This window comes from Cnephaeus nilssonii (assembly GCF_951640355.1).
Source record: "Cnephaeus nilssonii genome assembly, chromosome: X".
Taxonomy (NCBI): domain Eukaryota; kingdom Metazoa; phylum Chordata; class Mammalia; order Chiroptera; family Vespertilionidae; genus Cnephaeus; species Cnephaeus nilssonii.
In genome coordinates, this window is record NC_137071.1 from 108376790 (window position 1) to 108399180 (window position 22391).

Here is a 22391-nt window from a genome sequence, read left to right on the forward strand (position 1 = left end):
ATCACTCCGCTACGCCCACAATTGGGCGGCGGAGGCTGGGGGGCAGGACTCAGGGTGGCCTATCCGGCCATTGAGAGGCACGGATCCGGATCCGCTGCCACTGAGCAGGGCTAAGCTGCTGTTGAGAGGCGCAGGGGGCGGGACTCCCGCCCCCTGTGCCTCTCAAAGGCCAGATCTGGGCCGCTGAGGGGGTCCCACCCCCTGCGCCTCTCAACAGCAGGGGAGACCCCCTCAGCGGCCGCGGATCATCAAAAGTGGGGGAGCGAGCTCTGGCCTCAGTCAGCGAGCCACGGAAACCACAGAAACCCGGCAGAGGATGGAGAGCAGCGACAAGGAAGACATGGAGAAGCACCGCATCCACCTACGCCCCGTCACTCTGTGCACACGCTGCACCTCCTGCCCTGTGAAGTCCGGGTTAACCGGCCCGCCCCTGTGGGGCGCTTTTTCACCCCGGCCATCCGTCAGGGTCCCGATGGACTCGAAGTGTCGTTTCGGGGCCGCAGTCTGAGGGGCGAGGAGGTGGAGGTGCCGCCTGGCCTGCTGGGATAGTGATGGTGATGGAAGAGCAGTCGGTGGGGAAGCAGGACTTTTCAGCGGGATCCGACAAGGAGGAGCAGGAGCTGGTGGAACCCCCGGAGGCGCTGGAGTGGGACTTCGACCGCTTTATTCGTGCCTCCGCCAGTTTCAGCCGCTTCACCCTGTGGGGCCTGGAGAGCATCCCTGGCCCGGATGCCAAAGTGCATGCGGCCCTGACCTGGCCCAGCCTCACCGAAGCGATCATAAACAGGTGCCGCAGGACTGAGAACCAGCGCTTGAAACTGGAAGCCACCGATCCCTTCACCAGCTCTCCACTTTGGATCCACTGAGTCCACCACCCCAATAAATGAGCTCTTTCACAGCAAAAACAAAAACAAAAAAAACAAAAGTGGGGGACCTGGGTGCCTGTCTGCTCCGGCACCAGGCCTTTTAGAAGCCTCCACCGAGCCGGAGGCTTCTGAAAGGCCTGGTGCACGAGTGGACAGGCACCCAGCTCCACCGTGAAAAGCGAAAGCGTGTAGGGGACCCTACACGTGCATGATTCAATCATGCACTGGGCCTCTAGTTTAAACATAAGATGGGAAACCATAAAAATATTAGAGAAATCCACAGGCAGAAAAATCTCAGACATATACCAAAGCAATTTCTTCACTGATACTGCTCCTAGGGCAGTGATGGCGAACCTATGACACGCGTGTCAGCACTGACACGGGTAGCCATTTCTGATGACACGCGGCCGCTGAGGTGGCCGCATGCCAAGGATGAAACATTTGCTGCTCCTGAGGATGAAACATTTGCGAAATAATCTTTTTTCCTCAAAGTGACACACTACCCGAGTTATGATCAGTTTTTTGGCGAAGTTTGACACACCAAGCTCAAAAGGTTGCCCATCACTGTCTAGGGCAATGGAAACTAAAGAGAAAATAAACAAATGGGACTACATCAAAATAAAAAGCTTCTGCACAGCAAAAGAAACCATCAATAAAACAACAAGAAAGCCCACTGCATGGGAGAACTTATTTGCCAATATTATCACCAATAAGGGTTTAATCTCCAACATTTACAGGGAATTCATACAAATTAACAAAAGGAAGATAAACAACCTAATCAAATATTGGGCAACAGACCTAAATAGATACTTCTCAAAAGAAGACAGAAGGAAGGCCAAGAGGCATATGAAAACACGCTAAAAGTCACTAATATCCAAGAGATGCAAATCAAAACGACAATGCAGTACCATCTCACACCTGTCAGAATAGCTATCATCAACAAATCAACAAATGACAAGTGCTGGTGAGGATGTGGAGAAAAAGGAACCCTCGTGCATTGCTGGTGGGAATGCATACTGGTGCAGCCTCTGTGGAAAACAGTATGGAGTGTCCTCAAAAACTTAAATATGGAACTCCCATTTGACCCAGTGATCCCACTTCTAGGAATATATCCCAAGAAACTAGAAACACCAATTATAAAGGACATATGTACCCCTAGTTCATAGCAGCACAATTTACCATAGCTAAGATTTGGAAACAGCCTAAGTGCCCATCAGCAGATGAGTGGATTAAAAAACCATGGTACATCTACACAATGTAATACTGTGCTGTTGTAAAAAGGAAGGAACTCCTACCATTTGCAACAGCATGGATGGAGCTGGAGAGCATTATGCTAAGTGAAATAAGTCAGTCAGAGAAAGATAAATATCACATTATCTCACTCATTTGCGGATTATAATGAACAACATAAACTGATGAACAAAAACAGATCTAGAGACAAAGAAGCATCGATCAGATGCTCAAACCTCAGAGGGAAGGTAGGGGAGGGTGGGGTAAGGGGGAGATATCAACCAAAAGACTTGTATGCATGCATATAAGCATAACCAATGGACAGAGATAGCATAGGGGTGAGGGCATGAGTGGGGTGGATAGGGGGGTAGTGGGGGAATAAGGACACATATGTAACACCTTAATCAATAAAGAAATATAAAAAATTAAATTAAATAAAGAGAAAAGGAAGGAAGTGGATATTGAGAAGGCATTATCCAAATTACAGGACAAGTAATTCTTGCACAACCCTTCGGTTATATTGTTCTTATGATAATCCTTGCTATTTGTTGGCTGGGTGTATCAGCAGTCAGAATTTAGCCCTGGTGTTTCAGAAACAATGATGTAGTTGCAGGAAGTCAAAATAGTAGAAAAGCATTAGTTCCACATCTGGCTGGCCCTTAAGAAAGTAGGTTGAGACCATAAATATATCTTGCTTTCTCTTTGACCTGAACTCAATGGCTTTGATGAAGATATGGTAAAATAATTAAGGTACGAGATCAGCACATAGAGTGAAGTTAATCCTGCCATATTTTTTGCCATATTTTTAATGTAGGATTTGATCCCTTAAGCTTGGCACTGTAAATCAGTGGTAGAGTATGTGAGTAAAAATCTGTGGTTATCTTGAAATCATGGAGTGATTATGGGACCAAATTCAAGACTGATAGAGTGGCTAATGATTTGGATCTGGAAAGCTTTCTACTGGATTAAAACACTGTCAATTTTGAAACAGCTACAGCCACCCAGTCAGAGTAGAGCATACCTTTAATATAGATGTCTTGTCAGGGCTCCCTCTACTAAAGTTTTGAAAACACACAAAAAGAGAAAGATTGAGAAGAATGAACCCTAAAGTGAACCTTTGTCTTGGCTCACTACTGCCTGTTCAGTACTGTTTGACACTTGGAAATCTGTTTCAAGCATTCCTTCCTCTCATCATTTCATCATTGATTGGTTAATTCAGCAAATATTTAAGTAGCTACTTTATACAAAGGAACTACATTCCGAGTTGATATTGAGGTCAAAGGAATGCTCTCAAGGTCATCATTTAAAAGGGGAGATCTTGGGCAAATGTGAAAGCTTTACAGAGACTGTAGAAGTTTCATGGGGTTGGGAGACTACATAAAGGTCCTTGCCTTAGTCCTAGTGTTAGGTGTGGTGTGGCTGTGGCTCAGTGGTTGAGTGTTGACCTATGAACCAGGAGGCCATGGTTCAATTCCCCATAGGGGCACAGGCTTGGGTTGCAGGCTTGATCCCCAATAGGGGGCATTCAGGAGGCAGAAATAGATGATTCTCTCTCATCATTGATGTTTCTCTCTCTCTTCTTCTCTGAAATCAATAAAAATATATATTAAAAGAAAAAGAAAGGTCCTATGTTGGTCAAATTTGAAACTTCAGGATATTAGGTATAGCCAAATGGACTTCCATTTCTAAGAGGCCACTTGGTAAAAATGGGAAAAGATATTTAAACACTGAAAAACAATTTACAAAAAGACTTCCAATAAGACCTCTGGTAGGAAGATGGAATAATTTCTTTAAAAGTCAGATAACTCAAAATAGGTTCAGAAAGTCAAAACATCCTGTACTGTGGTTCCAGGTCAGGAAGGAATAATCCCAGGACACCATGGAGAGGTGCCACTAAAATGTCTCCACAATGGTTTATGGTCAACTTGTCCAATGTTCCTCAAAGAAGACTATAAAGTTGAAAGTTACTCTTGAGGGTGGGAGGGTGAACAGAAGGAACTTAAATGTTGTAATCTCTAGAATGCTAGACAATCTGTATTTGGCCAACAAGTCTGAGATTGCTAAGATACATTAATTGTCTTCCAACTTTGAGAGTGGTGAAGTAGAACATTGGAAGTGGAACCCCAGAGTTGAGGACCAGCAGAGCAAGAGCAAAACTCCAGAGAGTGATAGTTTGTTCCAATAAAGAACCCTATGGATTATAAGGAAAAATGAGAAACCTAGACTGAAGGAAAAGGTTGTAGTTTACTAAACTAAAATCTGTGGGACACAGAGCCAAATATTACCAACCTTATTAACTGTTCTTGAATCTGCACTGCCATGGAGAAGCATATCTTATACTAATTAAATTAACATGAGTCTGTATTTTCAGATTATATATTCATCTCCATACACAAAGTTGCACCATTCACACATCTATGATTTTTTTGTATGCAACATTTGAAATATTTTTAATGCTCTAATCTATTTCCCCCTTTGGGTTTCAGTATTTGTGATCCAGGTTTAATGAAAACATCATCTAGAGTCGATTCTATAGAAGCCCTGTGCCAAGCTTTCAAAAATCAATTTTTCAGGGGCTTCCAACATGATAAAATGGAAATAGAGTTTTTAATTCTTCCTGGCTTTATAACTGCTTAGCTCTTTTAGTTTCGCTTCTATCCTGAGAAAAAATTTGAAGTACAAAGAAATATTTGATAAGCCCTTATAGTTTAAATGTAATAGATCCCTTCAAAAAATAAAATGATATTTTACAAAAAGTTACTGTTTGGGGATATTTAAACAAATTTGAGGACGGGGAGAAAATAGGGTAGTTGAAAATGATGGTATTGATTAATGGGTTTTACTCTTGGAAGGAAACAGTAAAAGAGAGTCTGTTTTAAATGAGCTTCTTTTTTTCCTCTCCTGAAGGAGTCCTAGTGTTAGGTGTGGTGAGTAGACACTTGCTGGCAGTAGATATATAGAGTTGAAGTAATAAATCTCTTAGATGCTTAGGGAAAATAGCCAAACCATTCAACTCACACACCATGCATCTACCTCCCTACAAGGCTATTAGCAAAAACCCAACAAGACCCACCCACTTGTTTTCCATAGACTGTCTCCCACTGATATTAAATCTCAAAGCACTGACCTTCTGAACTTTTCCATTAGCATTGATTAATTTTCTTGTCTAATGTCCCCTGTGTTGCTTCAGATAGAATATCCCATTTCTAGCTTGGATTATCCAAAAAGCAAATCCCCAAACTAATTCTATCTACACAGATAATCCCTGCTCCTTTGCAGGCATATAGGAAGGAGGATTATAGGAGGTTCAGAATCCATAGGAACTGAGACTAGCAAGTAAATATAGCAAGCATAAAAAACTGTTGAGCCACTCCCCTGTCCCATCAGCAAGCCTGATCCCAGGGTTGCTCCATCCATCAGTAGCAAATTGTAGTCTGGGTCACTTGATCTTGGGAAGTTTAGAGGAGTCAGACCACTATTCATATTCATGTGTTCACAGGTGCTGGTGTAGAGTGCACAAAGGTAAACCTTTTCAGGCTTTTCTATCTTTTGTCATCAGTCATCCTATCAAAGGACCTGAGTTTCACCATGATGGAAACAAAAAGCTCACTTTTTCCGAGAAGGGCTTTTATGTGTTTTCAGGCAACCTGTTGTTTTATGTATCACTGGTTGTGAGTTTCAAGGACAGAAAAAATTGCAGTAGTGATAATGGCAATAATCTTATTTACTTCTTTGCTTCCCTGTCTTTAAAACATGAACCTAAGTAAAAGAAAATTGTAATAATAGTGTTGAGTGCAAACTTTACTGCTATAGTAACTGTAAAAGCACACTGATATTTTTTTAAAATTATGGCATATTGGGGATGAATTTTAGTGTTATGAGTAAAACCCAGGAAAACAAATTTAATAAAAATGTAGTTGTCAAGATTTTTATATGTCTTAATATAGGACCTAGTGAACAAGACAGATTCAAGGTTTCTGATTTTAACTGATGGTGGAACGCAAAGATTAAAGGGCTGGAGGTTTGGGGAAGGGGCAAATGCACAGTGGATAATCTTTTACAGGTACAACAGGAAGATGCACATCAATGAAATTCTGTCATGGTCATCAAGAGGAACTGGATTAGAAGAAAAGAAACCCTGAGTCCTCAAGGTTATTTCTTTAGTGCTGAGAGGTCTCAGACTGATAACCCTCTGTAGATAGAGCAGGTAGAGGTGAAGATTATAGGAAGGAGAAGTCTTACTGTAAAAAGTGGGTCGAATAGCACTATCAAAGGAAAAAAGTGACAAAATGGTATATTTGATTAAACCTTCACCAACTAAAATTCAGTAATATTCAACTTAATAATAGTTACCACTTATGAAATTTTATATATGTGCCAGACCTGTTTTCACGTGTCCTCTTTACTTATATTAGCTCTCATTCTCATATAATCTTTTGAAGTATTTTTACTCGCATTTTAGCATGTATTGTAAATGTCACTTACAGCCTCCATTACTTTTGGCTCCAGGTAAAATTAACTACAAACCTCAAAATCCACTATCAGTGGAAGTTGAAACTTCAACCCACATTTTCTGTGGCTTCCTTTGTCTCCTGGGCTTCTGCTTTCTCTCACATCATCTCTGTCCTCACAGTGACAACCTTCATGTGAAATTCAGTTTTCTGTTCATTTTCCAGAAACACATGCAAATTCCTAAACCATGCCTCTTGCACAAAATATTTGTGAATATAGTAACTTTATTGCAACTCTGGCAATCATAGGGATGGGGTTACACTGTGCACTACATCTTACTGTCTTTCTTCTCCTCCTTCCTTCTCAGTTTCTTTTTCCTTCTCCTCCAGAGAGCCCTTGGGAACTTCAAATTCTTTTTTTAATCTTTATTGTTGAAAGTATTACATAGGTTCTCTTTTTTCCCCCATAAACCTCTTCCAGCCCTCTCCCATCCTCCTCCCCGCAGGCCCTCACCACCCCATTGTCTGTGTCCACAGGTTATGCATATATGCATACAAGTTCATTTGTTGATCTCTTCCTACTCACCCTCCCCTGCCTTCTCTCTGCGGTTCAACAGTCTGTTCATGCTTCTATGACTCTGGGTCTATTTTTGATCATCAGTTTATTTGGTTCATTAGATTCCACATATGAATGATACTTATATTTCTCTGATTGGCTTATTTTGCTCAGCATAGTATTCTCCAGGTCCATCCATGCTGTTGCAAATGGTGAGAGTTCTTTCTTTTTTATTGTTGCATAGTATTCCATTGTGTAAATGTACCATAGTTGTTGTTTTATTTTTTTTAGCCACTCATCTGCTGATGGGCACTTAGGCAGTTTCGAAGTCTTAGCTATTGTAAATTTCACTGCTATGAACACAGGGGTACATATATTCTTTCTGATGAGTGTTTCAGGTTTCTTAGGATATATTCCTAGAAGTGGGATCACTGGGTCAAATGGGAGTTCTATTTTTAATTTTTTGAGGAAACTCCATACTGTTTTCCACAGAGGCTGCACCAGTATGCATTCCCACCAGCAATATATGAGGATTCCCTTTTCTCCACATCCTCACCAGCACTTGTTGTTTGTTGATGATAGCCATTCTGACAAGTCAAATTCTTCTTATCCATTTTATTTTCATTCTCACTGGCTACAACACCCACACTTACTTAGTTAACTTCATCAAGGTGCTCAGCAGATAAAAGAGCATGGCAATTAAAAGATATGCACTTGTTAGTCCCAGCTGGATGGCTCAGTTGGTTAGAGCATCATTCCATAGACCTGAAAGGTTGAGGGTTTGATTCCCGGTTGGGGCACATACAGGAGGTAACAGAACGATGTTTCTCTCTCACATAGATGCTCTCTCTCTCTAAAATGAAAAAAAATATTTGGGTGAATATTTAAAAATAATAATAAAAATAAATAAAAGTTATTCACTTGTTAGTAAAAAGTTGTAATTATAAATATGAAAATTAAAATCAAAGTTTATGTATATATATATAAAGATTATACATATAAAGATTATATATATAAAGATTATATATATACTGGGATTCAGAGAAGTAATGTCAGTTGGCCAGGACTGAACAACTAAACAGTGTTAGAGTTATAATTAAAAAAGGTCTATCTGAATCTAAAGACAGCAGTATATATACTATACAATAGAAATCTCTTCTGGCTTGCAGGGAGAGGAGAAACCTCCAATACCTAGAATAACTTACTATTTCCTTTTCCATTTTGCATATGTCTATTGACTTCCAGATTACTCAGCTCTTTTCTCAACTGCTCCTAACACATCTAGGTGAAAGGTGCAAAAGCAGGTGCCATAAGGAATTTATGGGTCAATCTGATGCCCTGAGATTCAACCCACCCTCAGCGTTCTGTCATTCTCTAGAGCACTGATTCTCAATTGAGGATTTTGCCTTCCAGGGGACACGTGGTCATGCCTGGAGATATTTTTAGTTGGAACAAATGGAGGAGTGCTACTGGCATCTATTGGGTGGAGTCTAGACACTTCTGAGCATCCTACAATGTACGGACAACTCCCCATAACAAATAATGAAATTTTAATAATGCCAAGGTTAAGAAGAAGTGTATTCATTGTTCTAGGCATAGGAATGTGATCCATGAGAAACTAGAACAATCAACCTGAACCCTACTTTCTTGTCCATAGTGCAAGGAGAGGGAACTCAAGCAGAGCATAGGAGACACACTGAGTTCAGGAGACAGAGACTGGAGTTTAGGAAAGTTGAAGTGAGTCAAATTTGTGAGACAAAGCATAGGAGAGGAGGGAGACTTTCAGGAAGAGACCTTAGGAAATTTGCATAGGGGTACCCTGGAGTCTGTTTTTGAATACTAAGCCACACACACATACACATATAGTGAAATTCTATGGGGTAAAGAAAAATTACCAGGGTGATGTAAGCTGAAAAATTCACATAGCTCACACAAGGATAGGAGACATTTGAGTTCCAAACAGATAATGGAAAATGAACTTGTTGAATACCTTCTGCATAATGACAATAGAGGCTCAAGAAGAGGTACATCTTGTATTAAAGCCTAATAAACGCTGAATAAAGTCTATAATAGAGTTTCTTTAACAGAATTTCAAAACAAGACTGAAAAGTATCATAATGAGCTATTGGTGACATAACTGCCTACCAGACAAATCTCAACATTCTTTTAAGGAAGACAACAAGTCCAGATACTTAAAAACTATTCTCAATTCAAAATTTGGACTTGCAAAAAACATAAACCCACAATTAAAAGAAAAGTCAATCAATTAGTTAAAAATAACTTTAAAATAGCTATTTTAAACATGGTCAATAAAATAAAGTAAAATATATGAACATAATGAGGGGAGAATGGCAAATTATAAAAAAAAGTCAAGTGCAACTTCTAAATCTGAAAAATACAATAGCAAATACAAAAGTAGCAATATTTGAAATAGAAGTATACTGTTGAAAGGTTTGTACCTGAATGGTAAATGAAACATTGCAGTAGAAAAGATCAGTTTCTCTGATGACATAGCAATAAAATCTAACTAAAATGAAGCACAGAGAAAGAAAAGCCAAAAATAAACAAACAAACAAAAAACACCAAACACCCAAAACCAAACACAACACCTAAGAACAGAAACCTGAAGAACAATACCAAGCAATCTAATATATATGTTTAATTGGAATCTTAGAAAGAAGCAAAAGGGAAAATTGGAAAATATATTTTAAGAAATATTGGCCAAAATTTTTTCTGAATTTGAAATAAATTATAAACTCACAGATCCAAGAATTCCAATGAATCAATTGGAATAAATACAAAAACAACAACACAAAGACACATCATAATAAAATTTCTGAAAAGCCACAATAAAGAGAAAAATTCAAAAGTAACAAGAGATTAAAAAGAAATACCATAAAAGAGAACCAAAAAAAAAATGACTATAGACTTCTGGACAAAAACAATATAAGTCAGAAATAAACTTGTTTTAAAAATTCCAAATATCGTTAAGAATAAATCTTTCAAGAATAAAGGCAAAATTAAGACTATCCCATAACAAAACCTAACAAATTTCATAGCTAATCGATCTGTTATACAAAAAGTGTTAAAGGAAGTTCTTCATCCTAAAAGAGAATTATACCAGATAGAAATTTTGATCTAAACAAGAAAATGAAGATCTCCAGGATGGTAAATATGTCTTACAATTCATGACTTCTTAGAGTCATAAAGATGGTATTTGTGGTACAAAGGGTGACAAGAAAAGGTGGCCAGAGGTAGAACCTTAGTGAACATATATTTAGGGATTAGGTGAAAAGTTACCTGGGGAGTTGAGCCATGCTCTTTAGGACCCCAAACGTTTCTTTTTTATTGAAAAACAGCCTGAGAACCTATTAAATGAATTATGTAGGTGTCTGTGTTCTTTGAACATTATTGACATTTTTTTTTCTGATGAGTGAGGGAACTAAAGATGGAAATTGGAGAGAGGGCAGCAGGGCTAGGAGGCAGAGGTGAGTGCCAATCACTGTGGATAAATGTTCTAAACCTTCAGGTATTTCTGTAGGCCTGCTCTGCTGGGGAATAGCATTGTTTTCATCAGCCTTATCCAGAAAAGAAAGATAAAATACCAATAAAATGGGGTGAGCAGAGACTGCATAGATGGTAGTAAAAATTGAAATTCTGATACTAAGATGGTCTCGTTTTGTTCTTAGAACTCTTCTGCCATTAACAACTTCCCTACAGCTAGCTGCAGCCTCACTTTCCTGTGCCTGTTCTCTCTGGAGCAGGAGGTGAGCGACAGGTTTACTTGGGAAACAGGACAAGCCTGAAAAATACACTGTCTCCTGTCAAGTGTCTCCAGGCTGACTTGGAGGGAACTTTGAGGTGGAAAGCTGGAAAAACAAGTTAAGCATTTAAGTGATTGGTAATCTGAAAAAAAACAACAACAACAACAAAAAAAACCTTTTGCACATGACCTGGATGAATTCTCACTCCAAGAAAAAAAAATGTTACTATTTGTTTCTTTTTTATTGGGTTTATTGGGGTGATATTGGTTAATAAAATCATATAGGTTCCAGGTATAAAATTCTATAATACATTATTTGTCAATTGTATTGTGTGTTCAACACCCCAAGTCAAATCTCCTTCCATCACCATTTATCCTCCCTATATCCTTATGTCCAAAAGGCATTTCAGAGGCTTCTTTACAAACTCTGAGACATTCAATAGAAGTTGAAATGATACAGAACGTGGAACAACTCTTTAATGTTCTTTTCAATTTTCCTCTCTTGAGCTAAAGGCCAGGCCTGGGAAATGCCTCTGTGACCAGATGCCATTGCTAGTTGTCTTTCTCTTCCCCAGCCATGACTGGGCTTAGGAGAATCTGCTTGAGTCTCTGTGCCAGAGCCAGCTGTCATCCACACTGGGGAACTTTACATTTAGGCCCCAAGGGTTGGGATTAAAACCCTCTAAACGGACTGAGGCAATGTAAGTAGGTTATCTAAGATATAGAATTTTCCTTGGAATTCAGAAAAATATTAGAACATATTAGATATCTTTAAATCTTTAAGATACTACCAAGAACTTTCTTCCTAGGCTGGAAGATCAACTTCCCAAGTACCTAACACCCAGTTGAGGAGGAGCTACATAGTGAGGAGTAGAAACCAAATAAGTCACTGTCATTAAGTATTCTGGGGCAGCGTTAAACAGCCAGATGTAATACAAAAGGGAATGGTGAAGATTATGGCTCACAGTTAAGACATTTTTCTGCCTAAAGGTATTTAAATTCCAATCTTCTTTAAAATGGTCCTGGCCAAGTAAGCTCTTTAGGTAGGCTGCTCTCGGCCTCTAGGCCACCATCCTTTTTGCAGTCTCAATGAAATCTTTAAATAATGAATGAAAACATTTTATTTTTAATATATATATTTATTGTCTAAAGTTTTACATGTCTCCTTTTTCCCCATTGACAACCCCCCTGCCCCCAGCCATGGGGTTACATTGGTTAATAAAATTATATAAATTTCAAGTGTATAATTCTATAATACATCATCTGTATATTGTATTCTTTCTTCACCACGCCAAATTAAATTTCCTTCCATCCCAATTTATCCCCCCTTCCACCCCCTTTTACCTGCCTCCACCCCCTTTTCTCTCTGGTGATCACCATATTATTGTCTGTGTCTATAACTGTATTTTTTTCGTTGTTTTTTTCTTAATCCCTTCACCTATTTCATCCAACCCCCCAGCTCCCCTCTCCTATGATAGCTGCATTAGAAGCATAATGACAAGCACTGAAGGAGACAACATTGTGCAGTGGGAGCTCCACCCTCTCATTACTCCTCATTGCCACACTATGTGGTGGTCACCTCCTCACAGGACTGAATTCTCATGCTCCTAGGAAGCATCTCTTGGAACCTAGTTTCCAATGTAAATGTATTTCCTCTTTCAGGAAGAACTAGAATCTCTAGAATCTCTAGCTGCTTGTTTAATTACATTCACAGAATGGATTGCAGACTTGTCTGAACAAGAACTCAAACAAGCAAAAATGCAACTCTTGGAAAATTAGACCTACCCAATGAGTTATGCCAGACATGTGAGCACATGCACTTGGATGCAAGAAACAACTTTCTGCTCCCAAAATGCCTAGTGAAGATTTTCCTTGTCATAGATAGTCAGCACCTGTTCTGGCCCCAGGAAATGTTGCATAGAGTGTCAGAATTGGCAGAGCTCTTCATGACAACATAGTTCAGCCTCTCATATTATAGATGGAGAAACTAGGTACAATGGGGTCAGATTCAAGGTCAGATTCAAGTGGTAGAACAAAAGTGTGTGCTTTATTTTGATTTTTGAAATGTCAGAGCTTTCAAGGTTCTTAGTGATGTAGCCTATCCTTCCCTTCACTTTACAGAAGTACATATTGAGGCCCAAGAATTGAAAGAGGTTTGTTCAGGGTCACAATATTCAACTAGGAATTAGAACCCAGTCTCCTAAACCATAAACAAATGTTCTTTCCTCTATATCATGCTACTTCGTGGGGTCGGTTTGAGAACATAGAGGAATGGCAAAGCAAGGAAATGAAGTTACTGGGATCTTTTATGCCCAGTCTCTTAAACTGTTCCTGAGGTTGTCCTAAAGACCCTAACCCAAAAGAAACTCTAAGACAGATGACCGGGGGTCAGCAAGGTTGCAATAATGGACCTCTGAAGTCATTTATTTACCTGTAATTTGCCTCTATGATTCCACTGCTTTGCTGTTGGCTACCTTCTGCATGGTTACCAAGTGATAATGCCAACTGATAGTCTGTTTTAATAACATGACTCAGCCTTGGGTCCCTTATATTGTGATTGATGTGATCGAGAGTGACTGAAGGATGAAAGAGGAAGAAGCTTGGTGGGGGGAAAAACTGAGGGTCACTTGCTAGACTTGTCTGAGCTTCTCCATATACTCTCTGCTGTGTTTCTTCTGTCCATGGATAGGGCAGAGGGCAATTTAGACATAGAACACACCAGAGAAACCACCCAAGATATGCATCTCAAGAGAAGGAACGAAAGAGAAACTTGCATGTGGGACTAGATGAGCATTAATGTTCTAAGAAAGTCTGATGGCAAAATCTGTATATAGCTCATTCTAGAAGCACCAAAAGCATCCCTCACTGAAAGTATCTAGCCAAATATTCCCGGTAGACACCTAAATATGCTCTAGCTGTGTACTATTTTGTGCTTGTCATGGCCACACTTTTTCTGAGTAGCTAGCTTTATTCAGGGACCTGCTTCTTTAAGCACACAAAATGAAAATCTTGCACCCTACCTAACAGTAGGGTCTATCACCCAAGGAATTAGATTTATTTTCAACTGAGCAAAAGCCTGAGTAACAATCTCTTCTTTGTCCAGAATTAAGTACAAAACATTACATTTTCATGTGCATTCTGCTTCAGGGAATTCTGAAGAGCAAAGACAACATCATCAGCAGTAAAGACTGTAATCTCTATAACTGATGAATAGCAAAGACTTTTTAAATGAGAACAAAGAGCTGCATCTTTCATCTTACTACCAATCTCATCTGTCATCCCACCAACTTTTTAAGACTAATGAGACTTGCTCTCTCAAAATACATTAGGCATCAATGGCAGAATTTCATGTTCTGAGCTCTTACTAGTAGTGGAAAGAGATTTGGAGGGTGAGAAATCATGCTTGGTACTTCTCTGATCACATCAAGGTAGAACCCTATGTCACTATGTCACTCTTATAATACTTAGCACAATTTACTTTGCGTAACATCTTGGGGTGATTTGCAAGGAGAGCTCATTTCTGACTAATAGCCCATCATAAGCACACTCAGATTCAAGAAGATGGTATCCATGGATGTTGCTTTCAGTCTAATCAAAGTTCATTTCTGATGGGAGTCTCTGATCTCCCTCTTTTCCTCCCAAATTGTCCCAATTCCATCCTGCAGGCTTGTCAATAGTCTGAAGATTTTAACCCAAGGCCAGGGATTGTTCATTATGGGTGAGGAGTGATGGTGGATCCTTCCATCCAATGCTCCTTACAATCTCATTCAGAAGCAGCCTTGGGTCTTTAAAAGCATTTAGCATATGGCAGTCATGTTAATATTGAACTGTCTTTGCTTCTTGCTAATATTAAACTGTCCTTGATGGCAAGAATTTGATGCATCATTATGCTAAAAGCCCTCTCTCCAATAGAAGTAAAGAAGAAAAGAAACGAAGAGAGTTAAAGAGACAAAGAATCCTGCCCCACTATACCTATATTAAAGTTATCTGTCTTTTGTAGTAGACATAATTTCCTAGAGGGCAGGGACCATGTCTGCAGTAGTGAAAGCATTAGTAGCTCAACAATATTTTGGCAGAGCATTAATAAGTACATGAATGAATACTCCATGAACCCGCTTCTTTGTGAAGACTGGCTATAAGAAAAGTCATCTTTGTAAATGAACTCACAAAACACCCCCAAATAGAGAATGAAGTAAAGTATTTATCCTTGCCCTCTGTGAAATATCTAGATGTGGAAATGCTGGTCTGTGTGCCTGCATTTTAAGTCTGTCAAAGCCAATATATGACTTCTGCATGAATTTGAGGGATCAGTTTATGTTTTCATTTCTAGTTGTCCAGATGCATTCCATTTCAGTTGCCAATCTTTGCTATGATAATCTCATGAATCTTTATCATGCGTTTCAATTCTTGCATCAGCCCAGATTCCTTCATAGACCAAGACAAATTCAGCCAACCCCTCTATGTCCAACACTATTAGTTTGCTATTGCCGTTAAAACAAATTACAACAAACTTGGTGGCTTAAAACTACACAAATTTTCTATTTTACAGTTCTGAATGTCAGAAGTCCAAAATGGGTCTTACTGGTCTAAAATCAAGGTGTAGGCAGGATTGTGTTTCTTTTGGACACTAGGTAGAGAGTTCATTTTCTTGCTTTTTCCAGATTCTAGAGGCTTCCCCTTGCAATTGCATTGGCCCTACCCTGACAATCCAGAATAACTCATCATCATCTCAAGGTCCTTAGTTTCACCATATCTTCAAAGTCTTTTTTGCCATGTAAGGCAATATATTCACAGATTCAAAGGATTAGGATATTGGACATCAGAAAATAAATAATAATAATGTCTGAGGTATGGAAATTAAATAAAGTAAACCCTATGATTGCCCCAGTTTACTACCTTGAAAGATCTTCCAGGTCGTGGCACAGGAATGGGGGGGACCCAGTCAGAGTCGGACAGACTCCTGGAGTTGAGGAGATGGAGCTAATACTGTGAAAAGAGTTAAGGAGGTTAGAGTTCTCAGAAAAAAAGTAGCAGAGAATATAGGGTTGCTGAGAGAGGGAACTCTAGATGTCTACAGAGAGTTCCTCAATACTACTTGGCTGAATACTAAACAGCACCTGTAAGGAAACTAGCTGATGTTGGAGAAAGTATGACTCTAAAGGATCAGAAGCAAGAGTGTTTTGGCATTCACACAGAGTCAGGATAGTGCCTGTTCCCAATCAGCCTGCTTGAAAAACCTCAGAATTCCAGGACATTGGGTAGAGTACTCATAAAGACCATGTTTCAGTTGTGGGAAATAGACTGAACACTGTTTCAGACGTTCCTAACAAATGAGAAAAGCTAGACCTTGAAATGGTAAAACTGTTTCCATGTAAATTAACTTCATCCCGGAATAAAGGTCTATATTATAGGAACACAAAAAATATCTCACATGCAATGAGATAAAAGTCACAATGGCTGGTATCCAATAAAAGAATGCTAGACATGTAAAAAGACAGGAAAACATGACCCATAATGAGGAGGACAATTGTGTTAGAATTAGCAAAAAAAAAGCCATAAAACAGTTATTAGAACTGTGCTTCATATGTTTTAAAAGTTGAATAGAGACATGGAAAATATAAAGAGTCAAATTGAACTTCTAGAGATGAAAACTACAATGTCTAAAATGAAGTGTGTACTGGATTAGACCTAATGGAAGAGTAAACAATGCAGAAGAGAAGATTAGTAAATGTGAAGACATATCTATAGAAACTGTCCAAAATGAAACAGAAAATAAAAAATTAATGAGCATAGCATTACTGAGCTTGGGGCTACAACAAGTGGCCTAATACATATGTAATCAGAGCTTCAAGGCTAGGGGCAAAAAAAAAATATTTGAAGAACTAGTGGCTGAAATTTTTCCAAATTTGAAGAAAACTAAAAACCTCAGATCTAAGAAGCTCAATGAAATTTAAATACATGAAATATGAAAAAAAAAAACTAGAGCAGGATACATTATAATCAAATTGCTCAAAAGCAGTAATAAAGAGAAGATCTTTAGAAACATAGAAAATAAGACATGTTATGTTCAGGGAAAGAAAGATTGAGATTACAACAGCTTAGAAATTCTGTAAATGGCAAGATGGTGGAGCAACATCTTATTAGAGGGTAGAAAATAAAAATTCAAGGATCTTCTATCTCAGTAAAATTTCTAGGATTTCAGTGGTTTGGGGTATGTTAAGATATCCTTTCTAAGGGGAAGGATAAGATGTTGCATCTGGCCCCTCCCACAACCCAAAAAGAGGTACAACATCTGGTGGGCCTCTTTAGATATTAGTGGCAGCGTAGTCCTCATTTTGGTGTATAACTCCAGTTCATTTACCAAGTGGCCTGAAAAGTTGCTGGTTTCGAGTAAAGTCCAGAAAAATACTAGTAAAAGGATCTGCAACAGGTTCAGGCTCTGTGCAAGCTGCTCTGCCACTTGGGCCACATGATCCAACAGATCCAATGGTACTTGAAGTGTCAGTAGAGATAGGGATGCTCTTTGGAGACTTTGGCAGGTTTCAATTGGTGAATTACAGAAGGTTCTTAGTATTTTGAAGTAAAGTCCTGCAGATAACCAGTCTCCTTTTGATAAGGACATCCTGGCCTACTACTTGGCCTTAGTAAAGACTGAATGTTTAGGAAGAAAAAAAATGGCGGCGGAATAGAAAGATGTGTCTCAAGCCTTGTCCCAGAGCAGATAAGAAAGAACAGCTGAGGGTCACACGCGGAGTGTTTGTTGGCGAGTTAAGGGACAGCTATACTCCAGTAGAAGGTGGGGGACTGCTGGACTGAACTCCCCTGACCGGGCAGCCCCCACTGCTGCTGGGTTCCCTCCTGGAGCCAATGGCTCAGACGCGGAGACCGCACCATCTTGAAGGGGAAAGTGAATGTTATTGGAAACTTGAAAATCTAAAACTGTGACACCCACCAAACAGCTGCGAACCCCAGAACACCAGTCCCCAATTGGCGCAAACACGCGGATTCAGAGGAGCTCTACACCACCAAAGAAAGGTCAGATTTCGCCTGGGATAAGGTGAGGTCTCTGCTCCCTGCAGGAGAGAGAAACGTGCGCACTGCAGGAGCTGGAGGACTGGGGGAAGTCTGCACCTAGAAAAATCCGTGGCTGTTGGGGCTGGCATGATCCGTGAATGTGGAAGGGGGTCCTCAGAGCTGCTAACAGAAGGGATCTCTAAAAAGCAACCCATTCTGATCTGATGCAAAAGGACAGCCTAAAAATATTTTAAAAGTGTGCCGGCTGCTTAGACCCAAGGGGGAAAAAGGGAGTTCGCACACTTGCGCTTTTCCCTCTTCAAATCTTTGCTTCTGATTACTAAGACCAATACATAGGATCACCCAGTTGGGGACACCCTAGGAGACTGCAGGGGAAAGTTGTTTTTCTGGAACCTGGGGATCAGAGCGGGGAGTGACCATTGGAGAACCAGCTCTGGGGCAGCCCACTCCCACAAACCAGTATTGAGTGCCACAGGGAAAGCAGGATCTAAGCACAGGCTAGAGAGGACCTATAGACCCGGAGGTCAATCCAGAAACACTGGCACGCAGGGGCTGAATCACAAATTGACTCTTGTGTAATCACAAATAAAGGAATACAAGAAATTAAGACACAATGCCTGCTTAAAAATCAGGACTGGCTTACAACACCGAAGAGCAGTGGAACGCAGGGAACTGCAATACTGTCCTGACTGGGAAACAGGCATGCCAAAGAGAACAATAGAGGAAGTGAATGACCTTCACTACTGCACATTTTATTTATTTATTTATTTTTCATTTTTTAATTTTTTTTCATCTTTTACTTAAGAAACTATTTTTTTCTTTTTTCTTCACTTGATTTTACCTTTTTCATTATTACATTTTTATTTTCAATCAGTATTATTACTACTATTATTTTACCTTTTTTTTAAAAAAGTGTCATTTTATTTTCTCTTTATTTTACTTTGGGATTAGTGTTCTACATTCTATTTTTTTTTCTTTCCAATTTTTTTATTAAGGTATTATATGTGTACATATCTTACCATTGCCCCCCCCACCCCACACCCACACTTGCCCTCACCCCCCAGAGTTTTGCGTCCATTGGTTATGCTTATATGCATGCATACAAGTCCTTTGATTGATCTCTTATCTCCCCCACCTCTCCCTAACCTTCCCCCTGTAATTTGACAGTCTGTTTGATGCTTTACTGTCTCTGTATCTATCTTTTTGTTCAATTTTATAATGTTCTTTATTATCCATAAATGAGTGAGATCATGTGGTATTTTTCTTTCATTGACTGACTTATTTCACTTAACATAATGTTCTCCACTTCCATCCAGGTTGCTGCAAATGATGAGAATTCCTTCTTTTTTATGGCAGCATAGTATTCCATTGTGTAGATGTACCACAGTTTTCTGATCCAGTCATCTGCCGACGGGCACCTAGGCTGTTTCCAAATCTTAGCTATGGTGAATTGTGCTGCTATGAACATTGGGGTGCATATATCCTTTCTGATTGGTGTTTCTAGTTTCTTCGGATATATTCCCAGGAGTGGGATTACTGGGTCAAATGGGAGTTCCATTTTCAGTTTTTTGAGGAAACTCCATACTGTTCTCCACAGTGGCTGCACCAATCTGCATTCCCACCAGCAGTGCATGAGGGTTCCTTTTTCTCCGCATCCTCGCCAACACTTGTCGTTTGTTGATTTGTTGATGATAGCCATTCTGACAGGTGTGAGATGGTACCGCATTGTTGTTTTGATTTGCATCTCTCGGATAATTAGTGACGTTGAGCATGTTTTCATGTGTCTCTTGGCCTTCCTTCTGTCTTCTTTTGAAAAGATTCTATTTAGGTCTGTTGCCCATTTTTTTATTGGATCATTTATCTTCCTTTTATTAAGTTGTATAAGCTGCCTGTAGATGTTGGAGATTAAACCTTTATCAGTGATGCCATTTGCAAATATGTTCTCCCATGTAGTGGGCCTTCTTGTTGTTTTGTTGATGGTTTCTTTTGCTGTGAAAAAGCTTTTTATTTTTATGTAGTCCCATTTGTTAATTTTCTCTTTAGCTTCCATTGCCCTAGGAGCAGTGTCAGTGAAGAATTTCTTTGGGCATATGTCTGAGATTTTGCTGCCTGTGGATTGCTCTAGTATTTTTATGGTTTCCCGTCTTATGTTTAAGTCCTGTATCCATTTTGAGTTTATTTTTGTGTATGGCGTAAGTTGGTGATCAAGCTTCATTTTTTTGCATGTATCTGTCCAATTTTCCCAACACCATTTATTGAAGAGACTGCCTTTATTCCATTGTATGTTCATGCCTCCTTTGTCAAATATTAATTGAGCATAGTGGTTTGGGTCAATATCTGGATTCTCTATTCTGTTCCATTGATCTATATGTCTGTTCTTGTGCCAGTACCAGGCTGTTTTGAGAACAGTGGCTTTGTAATACAGCTTGAAATCTGGTATTGAGATCCCTCCTACTTTATTCTTCTTTCTCAGGATTGCTGTGGCTATTCGGGGTCTTTTTTTATTCCAGATGAATTTTTGGAGAGTTCTTTCAAGGTCTGTGAAATATACCGTTGGTATTTTAATGGGGAGTGCATTGAATCTATAGATTGCTTTGGGTAGTATGGACATTTTAATGATGTTGATTCTACCAATCCATGAACATGGTATGTTCTTCCATCTGTTTATGTCTTCCTCTATCTCTTTTTTCAGTGTCCTGTAGTTTTCCGTGTATAGGTCTTTTACCTCTTTAGTTAAGTTTATTCCTAGGTATCTTAATTTTTTTGGCGCGATGGTAAATGGGATTGCCTTTTTAGCCTCTCTGTCTGTAAGTTCACTATTGGTGTATAGAAAGGCCATAGATTTCTTGGCGTTAATTTTGTATCCTGCTACATTGCCGAATTCCTTTATTAAGTCTATTAGTTTTTTGACGGAGTCTTTTGGATTTTTTATGTACAATATCATGTCGTCTGCAAATAAAGACAGCTTTACTTGCTCTTTTCCAATTTGGATGCCTTTTATTTCTTCTTCTTGTCTAATTGCAATGGCTAATACTTCCAGTACTATGTCAAACAGAAGTGGTGAGAGTGGGCATCCCTGTCTTGTTCCTGTTCTTAGGGGAAATGTATTTAGTTTTTGTCCATTGAGTATGATGTTTGCTGTGGGTTTATCATATATAGCTTGTATTATGTTGAGGTATGAGGCTTTTATTCCCATCTTGTTGAGAGTTTTTATCAAGAAAGGGTGTTGGATTTTGTCAAATGCTTTTTCTGCATCAATTGATATGACTATGTGATTTTTATCTTTCAATTTGTTTATGTGATGTATCACGTTTATTGATTTGCGGATATTGTACCATCCTTGCATTCCTGGGATAAATCCTACTTGGTCATGGTGTATGATCTTTCTGATGTACTGCTGGAGCCGATTTGCTAGAATTTTGTTGAGGATTTTGGCATCTATGTTCATGAGGGATATTGGTCTGTAATTCTCTTTCATTGTGTTGTCTTTATCTGGTTTTGGTATTAGGGTGATGCTGGCTTCATAGAAGGAGCTTGGAAGTGTTCCTTCCACTTGAATTTTTTGGAATAGTCTGAGGAGGATAGGTTTTAGTTCTTCCTTGAATGTTTGGTAAAACTCTCCTGTGAAGCCATCAGGCCCCGGGCTTTTGTTTGCCGGAAGCTTTTTGATGACTGCTTCAATTTCGTCCATAGATATTGGCCTATTGAGCTGTTTAGATTCTTCTTGATTGATTTTTGGAAGGTTATATTTTTCTAGGAATATGTCCATTTCCTCCAGGTTGTCCAGTTTGTTGGAATAGAGTTGTTCGTAGTATTTTGTAACAATCCTTTGTATCTCAGCAAGGTCTGTTGTTATTTCACCTCTTTCATTTCTGATTTTATTTATTTGGGTCCTCTCTCTTTGCTTCTTGGTGAGCCTGGCTAGAGGTCCATCAATCTTGTTTATCCTTTCAAAGAACCAGCTCTTGGTTTTGTTGATCTTATGTATTGTTTCTTTGGTCTCTATGTCATTTATCTCCGCTCTGATCTTTGTTATTTCCTTCCTTCTGGTTACACTGGGCTTTTCTTGCTGCGCTTTTTCTAGCTCTTTGAGTTGTAGGGTTAAGTAATTTATTACCATTGTTTCTTGTTTTTTGCAATAGGCTTGTAGAGCTATGAACTTCCCTCTCAAGACTGCTTTTGCTGTGTCCCATAGATTTTGGATTGTTGTGTTTTCATTGTCATTTGTTGCCATGATGTTTTTTTATTTCTTCCTTGATCTCTCTGGTGACCCAGTCCTTGTTTAATAGCATGCTGTTTAGTCTCCATGTGTTTGATTTCTTTGGATTGTATTTATTGTAGTTGATTTCCAGTTTTATGCCACTGTGATCTGAGAAGATGCTTGATATAATTTCTATCTTCTTGAATTTGAAGAGACTTTGCCTGTGACCCAGCATATGGTCTATCTTTGAAAATGACCCATGTGCACTTGAGAAGAATGTATATTCTGT

The 22391-nt window shown here is 39.3% G+C and overlaps 1 pseudogene across 1 annotated transcript; it reads left to right on the plus strand.

The window, feature by feature from the left end:
* Positions 1-316: 316 nt before the first annotated feature.
* On the plus strand, positions 317-802 carry LOC307096432 (ribonuclease H2 subunit C-like; annotated as a pseudogene). Its single transcript has one exon. The product of its transcript is annotated as a ribonuclease H2 subunit C-like (transcript).
* Positions 803-22391: the final 21589 nt, after the last annotated feature.